The sequence below is a fragment of the Neoarius graeffei genome, chromosome 7 (assembly GCF_027579695.1).
Source record: "Neoarius graeffei isolate fNeoGra1 chromosome 7, fNeoGra1.pri, whole genome shotgun sequence".
In the NCBI taxonomy this organism is placed as follows: Eukaryota; Metazoa; Chordata; class Actinopteri; order Siluriformes; family Ariidae; genus Neoarius; species Neoarius graeffei.
Window position 1 is genome coordinate 18005221 of NC_083575.1, and position 14948 is coordinate 18020168.

Genomic DNA, 14948 nt, shown 5'->3' on the forward strand with positions numbered 1-14948 from the left:
TACCTACCAGTTGAGATGTAATAAAATAATCTTTAAAAAAAAACGCGAAATTAATTACAATTAAAAATAAAATTTCTCAATTTTAGAGCATAACAGATAAAGTTTGCTATAACCTAAAAGAAAACAACTGTTATGATTGACTTTTGTTCTCTCTCACACTCTTGTAACAGAGAACAAAAGCCAATCATATCAGTTCTTACAAGAGTGTGGGAGAGAACAAAAGCCAATCATAACAGCTCTTACAAGAGTGTGAGAGAGAACAAAAGCCAATCATGTTCTTACAAAAGTACCCGCATCTGTTCTATTTTATCGAAAGCACATGTTCATCGTCGCTGCGCTTCAAAAATACGTTTCTCTTTCGTATCGGCTTTTTTACTCAAAGCGAGATGAAGCTTCGGGCGCCATCTTGTTTTCTGCTTTTTTGGTGACCACCCACTCTCATCCCTGGTTAGAAGAGCGTCTGGACAAGCACGTGTGTGGCTGAACAAAAGGTTGGTAAAATCATTCTGCATAATAATACGAGTATAGATGCTAGGCTTTGGCAATAACTACCTTTTTTTTACTGCACGATGTTAACCAAAAGGACTCCTCACATCTTGGAATTCTTTTTGTTTGCAATTTATCTGAGCACTTGCAGCTATTACCTGTGGATGAGTTGAAAACAAAAATGGCTTTGTTGCCATTCAAGACTGGATACGTGGCATTGCCACTCTTGCACTAAAGTGCTGTTTATTTTTTATTTATATGTGTATTTTTTTTTAAGCATGTTACCTTTCGCTGTAGTGGAGTTTTCAAATCACGGACTGGCAGTTATAGCAACCAAATGGTTTACTGGGCCTGAGGAGGATGAATGCTATAGAGATCTTGCATGTGACGTCACAGCCGATCCAGATTGTGACAGACGCCATCTTGTCGGTCAAACGCCATATTCCGCCTTCTACTTCTACTTCTGCTTTTACTTCTACCTTTTCTTCTGGAAAACCCTACTATATACAATTCTACTACAATGGCTGCGGCTACAAGCTCTCCCTACCTGTGCACGGTTTTTATGTTTTTTGTGTGTATTTTTGCGTGTTGTTCGTCTGTACCGGACTTCAATATCCACTATAACCGTATGGACTTACTGGACATTGGTTTCCAGCAGAAAATGACGGTTTGTAGTGATTTCCATCGCATGCACAACATTCCGGATGAGAAAAAAAAAAAAACATTCCGGACGAGACAGCGAGGTCTCCGTGGATTGTTATTGGAAGCAAAGCGAAGGAGGCGGCGCCGGGAGCAGAAGCGAGGCTACAGGCAGAGCCGGCCTGTTGACTAAGCTCAGAAAACAGCTACTCAAACCTCCACTGCCAAGCCTCTACCTCTCCAATGCCAGATCCATGTAAACAAGACGGACGATTTGGAATTACCTTATTCTATAATCGGCTGGTCAGTGCTATACTCAATACTTAAGTGACTTACCCATCTAATGAGGATAGTTATTTTGTTTACAAGATGCCACATCTGAGTTGCTGACAAATCCTGAATTTCTGTAAAGATAACTGTCCAGAGATTTATAAGCACGCAGTGCTTCACCACTGAACAGCGAGGGAAAGTTGATGAGGTAATCATACACATCCGGGTATTCCGCTTAGTGGTGTGTCGTTCACGAACGAACCGTTCTTTTTGAACGAGTCTTCGAAGTGAACGACTAGAACTAGTTCGCGCTGCCTCTCGTTCTCGGTCGTTCGCGAATCAGCAGTCTCTGCTCGCTGGCAGCAGGGCGGTCGCTGAATCTCGGTCGTTGGCGAATCAGCAGGATCTGTTCAGTAGCAGAAGGGCGTCCAACTTGCATTTTGATCTGTGCAGAGCAGCGCCACTTTACTTCTTTAAGGGCTATCTGAGCCCTATTATTAGAGTGTTGACATATGCCAGGTCTTTAGTTTACAATTTAGAGCTCTCACTCAGCAATACATTTCAGTTCACAGCGAACGAGCTCAGCAGTTCGCGCACGAACGAACAGCCAGCAGCCAGCCTGCCTGCTGCCATACTGGGCTGGGCACATAGCAACGGTTTCCATGACTGTGATAAACAATGAAGAACGTGGCTCTGGAGATCGCGGCATACTGTGTTCGTTTTTTTAATGTTAATGCAATTTGTAATAAAGTGGTTTGTTCTTTGTAATGAGCGTTGCTGTTGAATATGAGCAAAATGGGTGTTACTTAATGGGTTTGAACAACTGCATGAAACAGTCTGCATCTATCGTAATTGGCTTTACTTTATTTCCCTTGCCTACTGGGAGATACCATTATCAGAAAGTTCGCACCACTATGGGGGCAGGGGGCATGCATGTCTATTACAATTTCATAATAATACTTAAAAAAAGAGAGAATAAAATACAGTGGGCTGCCACTACTTATTTATTCAGAACTAGCATTTGTATTCATTTTTTCAGCAACACCACCACCTCTCTCGTTGTTGACAGAGTAGTACTGGACGGAGCTAGCGCCAGATACAGTACACAATTACACAATTGACTGGTCATTGTAAATTGTGATTTTTAAAATTGAGACCAGTTCAAGAAGAAACAATGCAAACAATGTAGGCAGTACGAATACATATAAAAATTACAAGAACTTTATTTACCTTTTCAGATTAACTTTACAGTGACTTGATTTATCACAACTTTTACCATCATGATAAGTCCCCCCCCCCCCCCCCCCCTTCGCCCCGGCTGGGACGAGAGTTGAATATTCCGTTGGTCTTTAACATGAACTTAGGTGCGGATGGGGGGGGGGGGGGGGGGTGCATGTTAAGTCAACACTTGTGCCTCTGTGCACAATGTTTGCACCGAAAAAGTTAACATGACATTCCCAGCAATAATAAATAAATAAATAAATAAACAAACAAAGTGAGACGTTCCACTACTGTAATAAATTAGCGCCATCACCCCCACCCCCACACACCCCCACTTTGGTTTGTCTGATGGTGACCTAGCTGGGGGCAGACATTTTGACCTTTATTATTGATCATTGACCCATTCATACCAGCGTTTGATTATTGATTATTGAAAATTGCTAAAAGAAACAATGACCACCAGAAAAAAGAGTGCCATTTGGAATTTCTTTAATCCATCTGGAGACACCTCAGCGGTATGTACAACCTGTAAGGCAACCATCTCATTCAAAGGAGGCTCAACAGCAAATTTACATCGCCATCTGAAGAGCAGGCACCCAACCCTGCAGTTAGCGGAGGTGAGGAGGGGGCAGGAGGGGACAGGAGGACAGGGGGCAGGGGCCAGGGGACAGCAGGCACTACCTCCAACCACATCTGCAAGGTCAAGGGCTGCCGAACAAGTGCCGATGACACAGTTTTTACATCGACCAATGAATGCCGTGTGGCAAAAGGAGGTGGATGAGAAGTTGATCAAAATGATCACTACTGACCTTCAGCCATTCTCTGCTGTGGAGGACAAGGGGTTCAGGGAATACACGAAGGCCTTAAATCCTTCCTACACACTGCCTGGCAGGAAGGTGCTCTCGCAGACCATGGTACCGGATCGGTTCTTTTAGTGCCAGGCCAAGGTGAAAGGGAAAGTGGCACAGGCTGCATCAGTATGCCTAACCACCGACTGCTGGACATCCCGGACGACCACCAGCTTTTTGTCAGTGACCTGCCACTACATTGATGAGGATTTTGAGATGGTCAGCTATCTGCTGGACTGTTTTGAATTCTCAGACCGGCACACAGCAGACAACCTGGCAGAGCAGCTAAGCAAGATTGCGGAGGAGTGGGGCGTCTCTGATAAGGTGGTGGCCTGTGTCACTGACAACGCTGCCAACGTTGTGGCAGCTGTAAGGAAGCTAGACTGGAGGCAGTTGTCCTGTTTTGCCCACACACTCAATTTAATTGTTAGAGGGTCGCTGGGTGTGATGGAGGGCACTGTGGAGAAGGTGAAAGCAATAGTGCAGCACTTCCATAAAAGTACCGTGGCAGCAGAGAGGCTGAGAGGGACACTCAGATAAATGCAGCTCCCAGACCTTAAGTTAATTATGGACTGTCCGACAAGGTGGAACTCCACCTTGTACATGCTGAAGCGGTTCAGCCACATGAAGGATGCCACTGTGAGCACCATGGCCCTCACAAATCCTAGCATGGCAACCCTTTCCCCCAACGAGTGGGAAGCCATCACGGAAGCGTGTGAGGTGTTGCAGCCTTTTGAGGAGGTCACCACAGAGATCAGCGCAGAGAGGTAAGTTAATAAATCAATAATTTAAAAACAGCTGGGGGTGGGGTTGGGGCTCTACAGCTGATCATTGTGCTTGAAATAGTTCTTAGTTCATGAAGGAAATGTAGGGTATAGCGGGGGGGGTGTATTTGGGTTAGGTAAAAGGAATATGGGACTCTTAATAAAATAGATAATAAATAGTGCATTGAAATTGGGGGGTAGGTCTGCTGAGGCAATCCTGGAGTTGTGGGCTTACACTCAGGAAACTCATTTGGGGTGGGGACGATTTGGATTATGGAAAAGGAATATGGGACTCTTAATGAAATAAATAATAATAATGATAATAAATAATAATAAATAGTGCATTTTTTGGGGGGGGTGATTTGGATTATGGAAAAGGAATATGGGACTCTTAATGAAATAGATAATAAATAATAATAAATAGTGCATTTAAATAGTTCATCAAGGAAACGTAGGGTGTAGCAGGAATGAGGGGTAGAATGGTTAGGAGATCATAGATATAATAATAATACATATAGATATATTAAATACATATGCATTAGGGAAGGCGAGGGGGGAGGGCAAGGGAACTGGCGGGAGAGGGGAGCCAGTGAGAACATGATTTGGAGAGACTTTGATGACCAGGTGTCGGGCCTCATCTCTCAGGGGAGAGGGGGAATCCATCCTGGGGGGTGGGGAGGGTATCCATCTTGGGGGTGGGGGGAGGCTCTACAGCTAGGGTTCAGAGCTGAAACAGATCACAACAGAAAACTTGTGTCAAATACAACACTTCCAATGCTACCTCTACTGTGTGCAAATAATAAAAAAAACCTGTTGATATTGATAACTTAATTGTGGGGGTAAAATCATACTGTACGCCAATACACTGCAATTCATAGATAGATAGATAGATAGATAGATAGATAGATAGATAGATAGAACACATTATGCAATTCATGAAGCCTCTTTGCGTGGATGGGCCCCATTCACTGTTATAAATACTCAAAAACGTCATAACATTGCTATGACAATACAGAGAGTCTAGGCTCTGCGCAAAGGGGTTGATCCATAATGTTAAAATTAAACATGAGTCAATAAATAAAAACTGTGACCAACTGTAACAAAAAAGCTGTGTGTGTGTGTGTGTGTGTGTGTGTGTGTGTGTGTGTGTGTTTTGGGGCTACGCTGGGGGACAATGTGTAAAACCTTCAATTTATGTCTCCTTATGCTTTTTCAGATACGTGACCGCCTCAAAAATTATTCTGTTGGCAAGGGGGCTTCAGCGCATGACGGCCAACAACTTGAGGGCAACTTGACCTCCTGACAGCCCTCAACGGCCTCATGGCCAAAAGGTTTCACAGGATGGAATTTAACACCCTTCTGTCAGAGGCATCCTACCTGGACCCCCGTTTCAAGAAGAAGGCCTTCTCTGACGACCACGCTGCCTCTGAGGTCACGCAGAGGCTGACTCAAGCAGCTGCTCAAGTGCCAATCAGTGGAAGCCAGATTGAAGGTGTGGCAGAAGATGGAGCGTCATCAGCCTCAGCCAGTGAGAGCATGATCTGGAAGGACTTTGATGACCAGGAGTCGGGCCTCGTCTCTCAGGGAAGTAGCTCTGCTGAGGCGATCCTTGAGGTGCGGGCTTACTCTCAGGAGTCCCTCCTACCAAGGTCTCAAAATCCACTTGCCTGGTGGAAGAGTCGCAGCACCATCTATCCCCGGCTGACTGCTTTGATGAGGCAGAGGCTGTGTGTCACCGGCTCATCAGTTCCGTCAGAGAGCGTGTTCAGTAAGATGGGAGGGATAATTACTGACCGCAGGAGCAGGCTCAAGTCCTCCAAAGTTCGGCAGCTGGTCTTCCTCAACGCCAACTGGAATGAATGAATGAATGAATGAGAGAGAAAGAGAGAGAGAGAGAGAGAGAGAGTTCATTGAGCTGTTTGTTCTTTGTCATTTGTATTGACAGTTACAGTTGATGTTCTATTCCTTTTCTATTCCTATTATCTATAAATTACAATCTTTCTGACCCACAACTCAGGAGTATACATCGCCCTTTTTTGCTGACATTACACACCCACCATATTAAATGATTTACTTAAACTATCTTTACATTCAACACACTTATAACTAGTTTTGCCATGGTTTAACCATGCATGGTGTCTACAGGTTTGACCAAGTGAAAATTAAGACATTATTATTAGACATTTTAGAGCAACACGCAAGATTATACACGTGAAAATAAAGCTGAAAAATCTTTGACCAGAAACGCACGTGAGGCACGTGCTAAAGCCCAAAATCCATGCAAGTGATACTCTCTCTGTATGTGGCTACCAAACTGCTTTCTTTTTTTATCCCCCAAAGTTCAAAGAGACATGAATGTCAATGATTCCTCTGCAAAATTTTAAAACATTTGGGTTTGAAATTTTAAGACATTTCAAGACTTTTCAAGGCCTTATTTGACAAAAAAAATAACACAAGACTTTAAGGACTCGCGGCCACCCTGGCATGGCATGTCATAGTAACTCTGGATTAATTAAATGGCGCTCAATTGCCCAAAAAACGCCATGAAAGCCATGGTTATTTAGCCATAGTAAAAGCATGGTAGAATTTCGTAGGGTTAGATGCACCATGCTACCGTCATCTTCTCAGCCGAGGGGATTTATTTGGCCGCGAAACAAACTTCGACTCCGCCCGAACAGGTGGCATGCTAACAGCCTTAATCACATTAACAAAGCAGATGGTTATGGTGGCAAACATTAATGGTATGGTGGTACACGGTCACGTCCGTGTGATATTCGACAAGGGGGTAAACCGACATGGTTGGTCAGGTGGTTCTACAAAATATTTTTGCACGAACTAAAAGTACACGACGTAGTACATCAGAGCATAACTCCGAAAACCAAAGGAGCTACATGTCTGGTCTTACCTTAGCAGTCGAGCAAAAACAGATATTCCTGCGTTTCAATTTTAAATTGGTGGCCTCAGACTGAGAGCTCTAAGCAACTTGGCAATAATAAACCATATAAAACAACAATGTATTTCATACAGCCATCATGATTTTACCTGTCGAGTTAAGATGATGAATTGTCTCTTCTCAACTTTGTCGGCATCCCCCTCCCTCGTCCGCGTCAAGGAGAGAAAAGGAGGTCTCTTGCTCGAACAGCTGGAAAAGGTCTCGCTAGACGTGACGTCAATCGAATGTTCGTGCATAACAACCGTTTCCATGTCCATGACCAGGACAAACAATGAATGATCATGAATGCAGCAGAGAGACATCGCAGGCTACTGTTCGCTGAATACGATGACTTGTAAAATTGTTTATTCTCTGAAATGAGTGTTGCTGTTAAATAAGCAATTTTTTTTTTTTTTGCTTAATGGGTTTGAGAGAACAACTGCATAGCCGGCAGACCATGGCTCTACTAAAATAAATATAATAAATATAAAAACAGCTTTATTCTCATCTACATTTAATTAACTTTCAGAGCTTTGTTTATGTAGTCTTTTTCAGATAATGCTAGGATAATGTTTTTCTTCCATCTTTTTCTCAAGCACATTGTAATGTATGAAAATCTATTGTGGATGGCACCTCTGCCACCTCTCGTTCACTCAAGATGAACTAAACTTCGGACGACAGCCATTGTTGTGCCGCTTTGGTGTGATGTCATCAAAATGAACGAGTGAACGAACTGAACGAACGAATTTCTTTGCTGAACTGACCGACATGAACGAACTGGCGGAAATGAATCGCCATGTCCCACCAATAATTCCGCTGGCAGTTCAAAATCCGGTCGTGAAAACTCCGTCCGGAAAGCCATAAGGGTCACAAATCTGTAGATCGTTTATTTTAGACATATATCTAGTTATCTGTTCATTAGAAAAATGAGCCGTGTAGTCCGTCGGTTGAAATTGATCCATTCTGTACACGAGTGCAGCAGTATTCAGCGGTGTTTTTGACCGACAAGATGGGGGTTGTCTACTTTCTGGTCACGTGACTGCAAGATCTCTATTGGCCACCAGCAAAGATGAACTCGACAAGGGCAGCCATAAAGCAAAAGGACCCTTGCACTGACTGGGTGACACACGAAGTGACCGTGAAGAGAAAAGCTGGTAATGTGCCCATGTGTATTTTGTATTATATTATCTTACAAGATGAGTTCATTGTAGATTTTGTTTAAAGGTGCACTATGAGTTCCTGCATTATCACTTCCGTTGACATTCCATGTAAATACCTAAAATGCTATACGAAACGGTACTCTCAAATTCCAGTAACTAAATCAACTTTGCTCACTGCCCCCACCAATATGTGCACACTCACTAACCCCTACCCCCTCCCCTGACCATGTTGTTGATTGGCTGGAAGTGGTTTATGTTTTGGTGCACAGCCTGTGCCCAGTGTTTGTTTGATGTGTACAACCCCCTTGTTGCCTCCCAAGACAATTTGTTTGTTTGTTTGTTTGTTTGTTTGTTTGTTTGTTTGTTTTCTTCTTCAAATTTTTCATGGGGCTGGCAGAAAACTGATCAAGGGGAGTTGCTCTACGGTTCGATACAAAAAAATGAAATTGTGTTAAAAACCATGCAAGGACTCATTTTCCACCTTTAATTTTGCTCTGAATGAAACTAATTGCCACTGATTTGTCTGTCTCCCACAGCAACATATGAAATTGCTCGCTCAAAGTTAGTGGAATATGAACAGAATACAGATGTATCAACCAAGCCTGAGTCTACAGAGAATATGGGCAGGGGGAAGCGCAAAAGGAGGTGAGGCTATTTGAATTATAGAGAACAGTAGAATGAACAAATATATGATGAACTAATAAATAATAATAAATGTAATCACTTAAAGTAACAAGGGGGAAAAGTGAGAACAACCATCACATTTTTGCAAATATTCTGTTAAATCTTTTCATGGGACAGCACTAGAAATGAAACATACAACTTAAAGAAGGCAGTGTACAGCTTGTATAACAACAGAAATTTGTAGTCTTCTGAAAATCTCAACATAATGTTAATGCTGAAACAGCTGGAAACGAAATTAAGTACACCCCACAGCGAACATGTCCTAATTATGCTCATACATACTGTCAATATTTTGTGTGAGCACCACTATTATGAACTGCCTTAACCTGTATGGCCTTGAAATTCACCAAAGATGCCTTGGTTTCTACTGTAACCCTTTCCCACTCCTTTGTGATGACATTTCAGAGCAAGTGGATGTTAAAAGACACCTTGTTTTTCTCTAACTTCTGCTTTAGGATGTGCCACAGGTGCATACATGTCAACCTATACGGAATGGCCGTATTTTATACGGATTTGATTCAATAAACGTAGTATACGGGCGTATAAATAAAGTTATATGAATTCTTTAAAAAAACTTCAATATTTATTTAGAGCTATAATCAATTCCCACGATGATAAAAGAGCGCATAACATTTACAAACGTACTGTACACCACAGACAGCCAGTAAAGAGTCTTATGAAATCGCGCGTTGTCTTGTGGTAGCGAGACTTCATTCCACTTTTGATCATGCGCACACCACATTGCAAGAATCCCGCCAACCGTGAAGTCATAGACATATAAACATATGGCCCTTTTCCACTACCCTTTTTCAGCTCACTTCAGCTCGCTTCAGCTCACTTCAGCCCGACACGGCTCGCGTTTCGACTACCAAAAACCAGCACGACTCAGCTCGTTTCAGCCCTGCTTAGCCCCTAAAACTCGCACCGTTTTGGAGTGGGGCTGAAGCGAGCCAAGCCGTGCCGAGTGAGGTTGGGGGCGTGAGCAGACACTCCCCTGTGCACTGATTGGTGAGGAGGAGTGTCCTCACATGCCCACACACGCCCCGCGAGCGCGCTGGGATCTGTAAACACCGCAAACCCGGAAGAAGAATAATTACGAATTACGAGAATTTCTGAAGCCTTATGCGCCTCGCCTCATCTATACGCTCTTGCCAGTATCTGTTGGCGTTGTCGGTGACAACAAGCCACAGCACCAAGACCAGCAACACTAACGACTCCATGTCCTCCATGTTTATTGTTTACTATCCGGGTCGTGAGACTACCGCTTAAAAGCTCACTGAATCAGTGACATACAGAGCATCGTGGACAAGTTCGCGGAGCGCAAGGCTCGTCGTATGCCCTTCAAATAATGCGCGCAGTAGGCTATTGATGTTTTATTATGAGCCATGTACAGTATGTCGCCTAATGTTTTTTTTGTTTGAGTTACATGTTCGTTTGAAGGACTTAATGTACAAAATAACATAGTTGCACCCCGTAGTGTTGAAATTGGTAAACACAGTGCATTCAGTGAGGTTTGCACCGCCCTCCTTTTATTTCTGACTCTTCCTGTCACCGTTGCAACCTCTGAGCGCTCATTCGTATGCCCTTCAAATAATGTGCGCAGTATAGGCTATTGATGTTTTATTATGAGCCATGTACAGTATCCTAATGTTTTTTGTTTCTGAGTTACATGTTCGTTTGAAGGACTTGATGTACTAAATAACATAGTTGCACCCGGTAGTGTTGAAATTGGTAAACACCGCAGTTGCGGACATTTTGTAGCCTAAAATGATGTTATGATAAGCTTTAATAAAATGCCCGGTCATTTGCCCCGCCCCCGGCCCGGCTCTGACTTGTTCCGCCACTGTCACTGATGTCACTGTTTGCGCTGCTTAACGACATCACGTGACGTCCACCCACTTTCGCTAACTCCACCCAATGTGTCCACCCACTTCCAGCCAGCACGGTTCAGCGCGGTTGTAGTCGAAATGCAACTTCAATAGCCCCGCTCAGCTCGACTCAGCTCGACTCAGCACGGCACGGCTCAGCCGCGTTTGTAGTGGAAAAGCGGCAATAGACACCGCCTTCTGCGTAGAATCATACATCATCCTCGCCGCCATATTGGATGTGGCAAAGTGGAGATTCTTCAACCGTCTCTGGTATAGCGTCTAGACAGTAGCCGAGAATAAAGATGCCTCATTCATGTGCTGCGTTTAACTGTACCAACAGGTTTACCATCCAAACGAGATCACATGGGATTACCTTTCACAGGTGAGACTGGAAAAATACTTTTCATTGTATTTGGTCATTATAACGTAATTTTACAAACAGATTTTCCTGACTTTGTGGCTAATGTGAAGTCTCGCGCATAATAGCCACTCGGTGAAACCTGTCTCCAAACAACGAAGTATTTCCTTCGTAACTACGCTGATAACACTTTGTGTTTTTGTCAAACATTAGAGCTTTGTATTCATTCTGAAGGTTTATTGTTATTAATATTGAATAAAAAGTAACTGGGATATATCATTGTTAATTATCATTCAAATTTTAGGTAAATTATTTTAATTTGCATCTTATACGGATTTTATAAGGGAAATACGGATTTTGGAGGTTGGTTATACAGGTTTGATTGACCAAAGGTTGACATGTATGCAGGTGCTCAATTTGTCACTAAATTAAACTTACGAAAACTGTTTTTTAAATTTTATTTTTATTTAGGCAAGTGGTCATGTCCAGCGAGGCTGAAGATGAGGATGACGATGACATCAACAATCAGGCATCTCCATCACCTCCGAGGCCTCCATCTACTCTGAGATGTATGCAGACCCCTCCCCCCCTCCCCCCACGGGTCTCTGCAGACCCCTCCACCCCCCCACGGGTCTCTGCAGACCCCTCCACCCACCCACGGGTCTCTGCAGACCCCTCCACCCCCTCCACCCACCCACAGGTCTATACAGACCCCTGCACCCCCTGCTCCTACCCACGGGTCTTCAACCCCAAGACGAGACATTTGGGATAGCATGTTTGTTCGCATTTTGACCCTCCTTGAGGAGGTGAAAGACACACAGAGGAACCATGGGAGGATTCTCCAGGCACTTCTCCAAGATCGACACAACATTGCCAACCCCGTTTGTTCTACTCCAGAGGGTTTCCCCCTCAAGACGGTTAATGAAGTCGACTGCATGGAAGAAAAACTGGCAAACCCTAGCCTGGGAAATCCCATGCTGCTTTGCACAATCGTTCCAATCTGAAAAGACAGCATGGAAACTATGGTCTAAAGGCTCGCCTGAGTTAGGGAGCCAATCAGAGAGTGGGGAGGGGTGGAAAGACGGTGACGCGTACTACTCGACAAACGGAAGCTTGTAGTTTATTTGGGACTGTTTACAGATCACATTTAACATGGCGGCGAGCGATACGAACCAAACTTTCGATCAAGCTTTAGACACTGTTCTGAATAGTTTAGAGCTAAAGTTTGTTTTAAAAAAAGAACAGCATTTGGCATTTCAGTCTTTCTTTGCCTCTTCGTCTTCTTCATCGCTCTAACTACGTCACCGGGTACAACTGCCATGATTGGCCATGGGCTATGTATACGCCAAATGATAGACATTCGCAACGTCCAATAAACGGCCGTTGACAATCGTAAACCACACCTCCCCTACGAGAAATTCAATAGGCGGATTCCAGACCATATTTCACTTGTGATATGGTCTGGTGTTAACCAGACTAGGCAAACCCCACCTTCATGTCAGAACTGGTATGTATGTTAAATGTATTACAGTATGTGGACTGAATCAACCTGTTGCCCTGTTGTTTCACGTTGCCAAGTGCTGTTGAAAGTTATGAGAACAGTGTGAAAGAGTGGTCTGCACACTGGGTATACGCTCCAAAAACACTTTATTATTTAACTATAAGGCAACATTTCGATCCACTAGTGGGATCTTCCCACTCTTTCACACTGTATCTACTACTGTATGTGCGCACCCTAACTTTCAAATATCCATGCATCTGGCAGTTCTTTCATGTTGAGAGGTTTACTCCAGTGAGGAATATAGATTGACCTGCCTTGTACTGCCTTTGTTCCCTCTCAGATTGCAGCTGTGGCGGACATTGGAGGGGGCACTGTTGACGGGGCCACGAGAAGGATGATGGCGTTCCTCATTGACCACAACCTATCCAGACAGTACAACTTCGTGGGGAGAAACGGCAAGAGAGGATTCAAGCCCCTCAAGCTGTTTGAAGTAATTTATGGTAGGTGTGCATATGGATAATGTTTAAGTTGTACAATATTAGAAAGAAATCATAATACCAAACATGTTTATTGAACTGTAAAGGCAACTACAGGTGTGTGTAAGGGTGGGCATAGGTGATGTCTGGGGTGTAATAGTTAGGAATGCAACGGTTCTTGTTTTTTTATTGAACTGAATGACACACCCCCTACGGCTCAATACGCAGACATGAAATGCAATATTTCGATATGTTATTAAAATATTACTCCGCTACACAGTTTTCCTAAACTTAGAATAGAGTACCTTTTATTGGAAACAAATAACAGCTAGAAATATTTCACTTAATGTCTGATGAATCTATTTAATGTATGAGCTTCGCCTTATACATCGAATTACTGAAATTAAAGGAGAAGTTTGGTGTGAATCAGTCATTAGCCCGGTTGTTTGAGGTCAACAAGTGTTGTCAGGAAAAAGAACAAGAAAATGTGATGCAACATAGACCACATACATACAGATAACCTTCAATGAACCTTAACAACTGGGCTATTGATTGATTCACACTAGATTTCTCCTTTAACAAACTTCCACAATATTCAATTTTTTGAGAAACTCTATTGCTTCTGCAAACCTGGCTGAGAGTTGTTACATGAAGTAAGTCACTGCTATATTTGTGCCTTGCAGGAGCCTTGAAGAAGAATGCAATGACCAGTCAGATCAAAGGACACAGAGAAGGCGGTCTTGAAGTGGCTGATTGGTGCTAGGGACCGGGGGGGCAATCGACAGGCCCGTCAGGCCAGAGAGGCAGCCCCTCAGGAAATTTAAATTGTGTTTTTTTTTTCCCCTCAGTGATTTCTGTAATAAAAACTTAGTTTTTATTTTTTGTAAATAGCAATAAAAAGTAATTGTATTACTAGTCTTTTTGTCATTGTTGTTTGTGTAAAGAACTGTACTATGGGCTGACTGTAAAATAAGCCCCCATAATAGTTATTACCTTGAAGGGTACAATCAGGAACCCATAATGAGCCCACTCAGTGTGGGCCCCAGATGGGAGAAACCTGGGTTGCCCAAGTGGGTTTTAGCTAGGGCCCATGTGAAACCCACCTTTAGCCCAACTGGGCTTGCCCACATGGGGCCACCATGGAACCCCCCGACAAAACTGACTGGAGCCCAGCTGGGCAGCCCATATCCAACCCATATGGGCCCCACAAGGGTGTGTTGGCAGGGTCTGTCCTCTACGCTGTGATGGACATAGCCCTTAGACCCATATTAGACTGGGGGGAGGGTGTCTTACTTTTTAAGCCTAAAATTAGACTTAAAAAATTAGTCTTAACTTTTGTGAAACTGTCTTACTTGCATTAGACTGGTCTATAAAGAAACTTAAAACCATGACTTAGCCACTGACCTTCCCCGATCCCGCCCTCCATTCACTAACTGCCGCTTGGCCACGCCCCCATTGCCACACACCTCTGACAAAAAAGTGAGTTTCTTAAGAATTTTGTGTGTATCCTCCCCCACTCACAATCTGTGTATGACTGAAATCTGCCCCCTTGTGTTAATATATGGAATGTACCTGTATCACATGACCCTGTTTAGCCAGTCACCATCCCTCTTGTAACAAGCGTGGGAAGTGATAAGAGTCGGCTATAGTTTGAAACATAAAGTAAAAGCCGGCACTACTCACTAAATTATTGGCTGGAATATGCCAACACATCCGCTATCTTGATCCAGGCAAAACTAAC

At 43.5% G+C, this 14948-nt stretch overlaps 1 long non-coding RNA gene across 6 annotated transcripts; it reads left to right on the plus strand.

Annotated features, from left to right (window-relative positions):
* Positions 1-259: 259 nt before the first annotated feature.
* On the plus strand, positions 260-14122 carry LOC132889137 (uncharacterized). 6 transcript variants are annotated; one of them, XR_009655011.1, is made up of 6 exons: positions 260-491; positions 5445-8965; positions 11213-11254; positions 11702-12737; positions 13072-13231; positions 13891-14122. It is a non-coding gene; the product is annotated as an uncharacterized LOC132889137 (long non-coding RNA). The 6 variants fall into 6 exon arrangements; XR_009655008.1 differs by having other exon boundaries at positions 5445-8314; positions 8857-8965; positions 11702-13231; XR_009655005.1 differs by having other exon boundaries at positions 11702-13231.
* Positions 14123-14948: the final 826 nt, after the last annotated feature.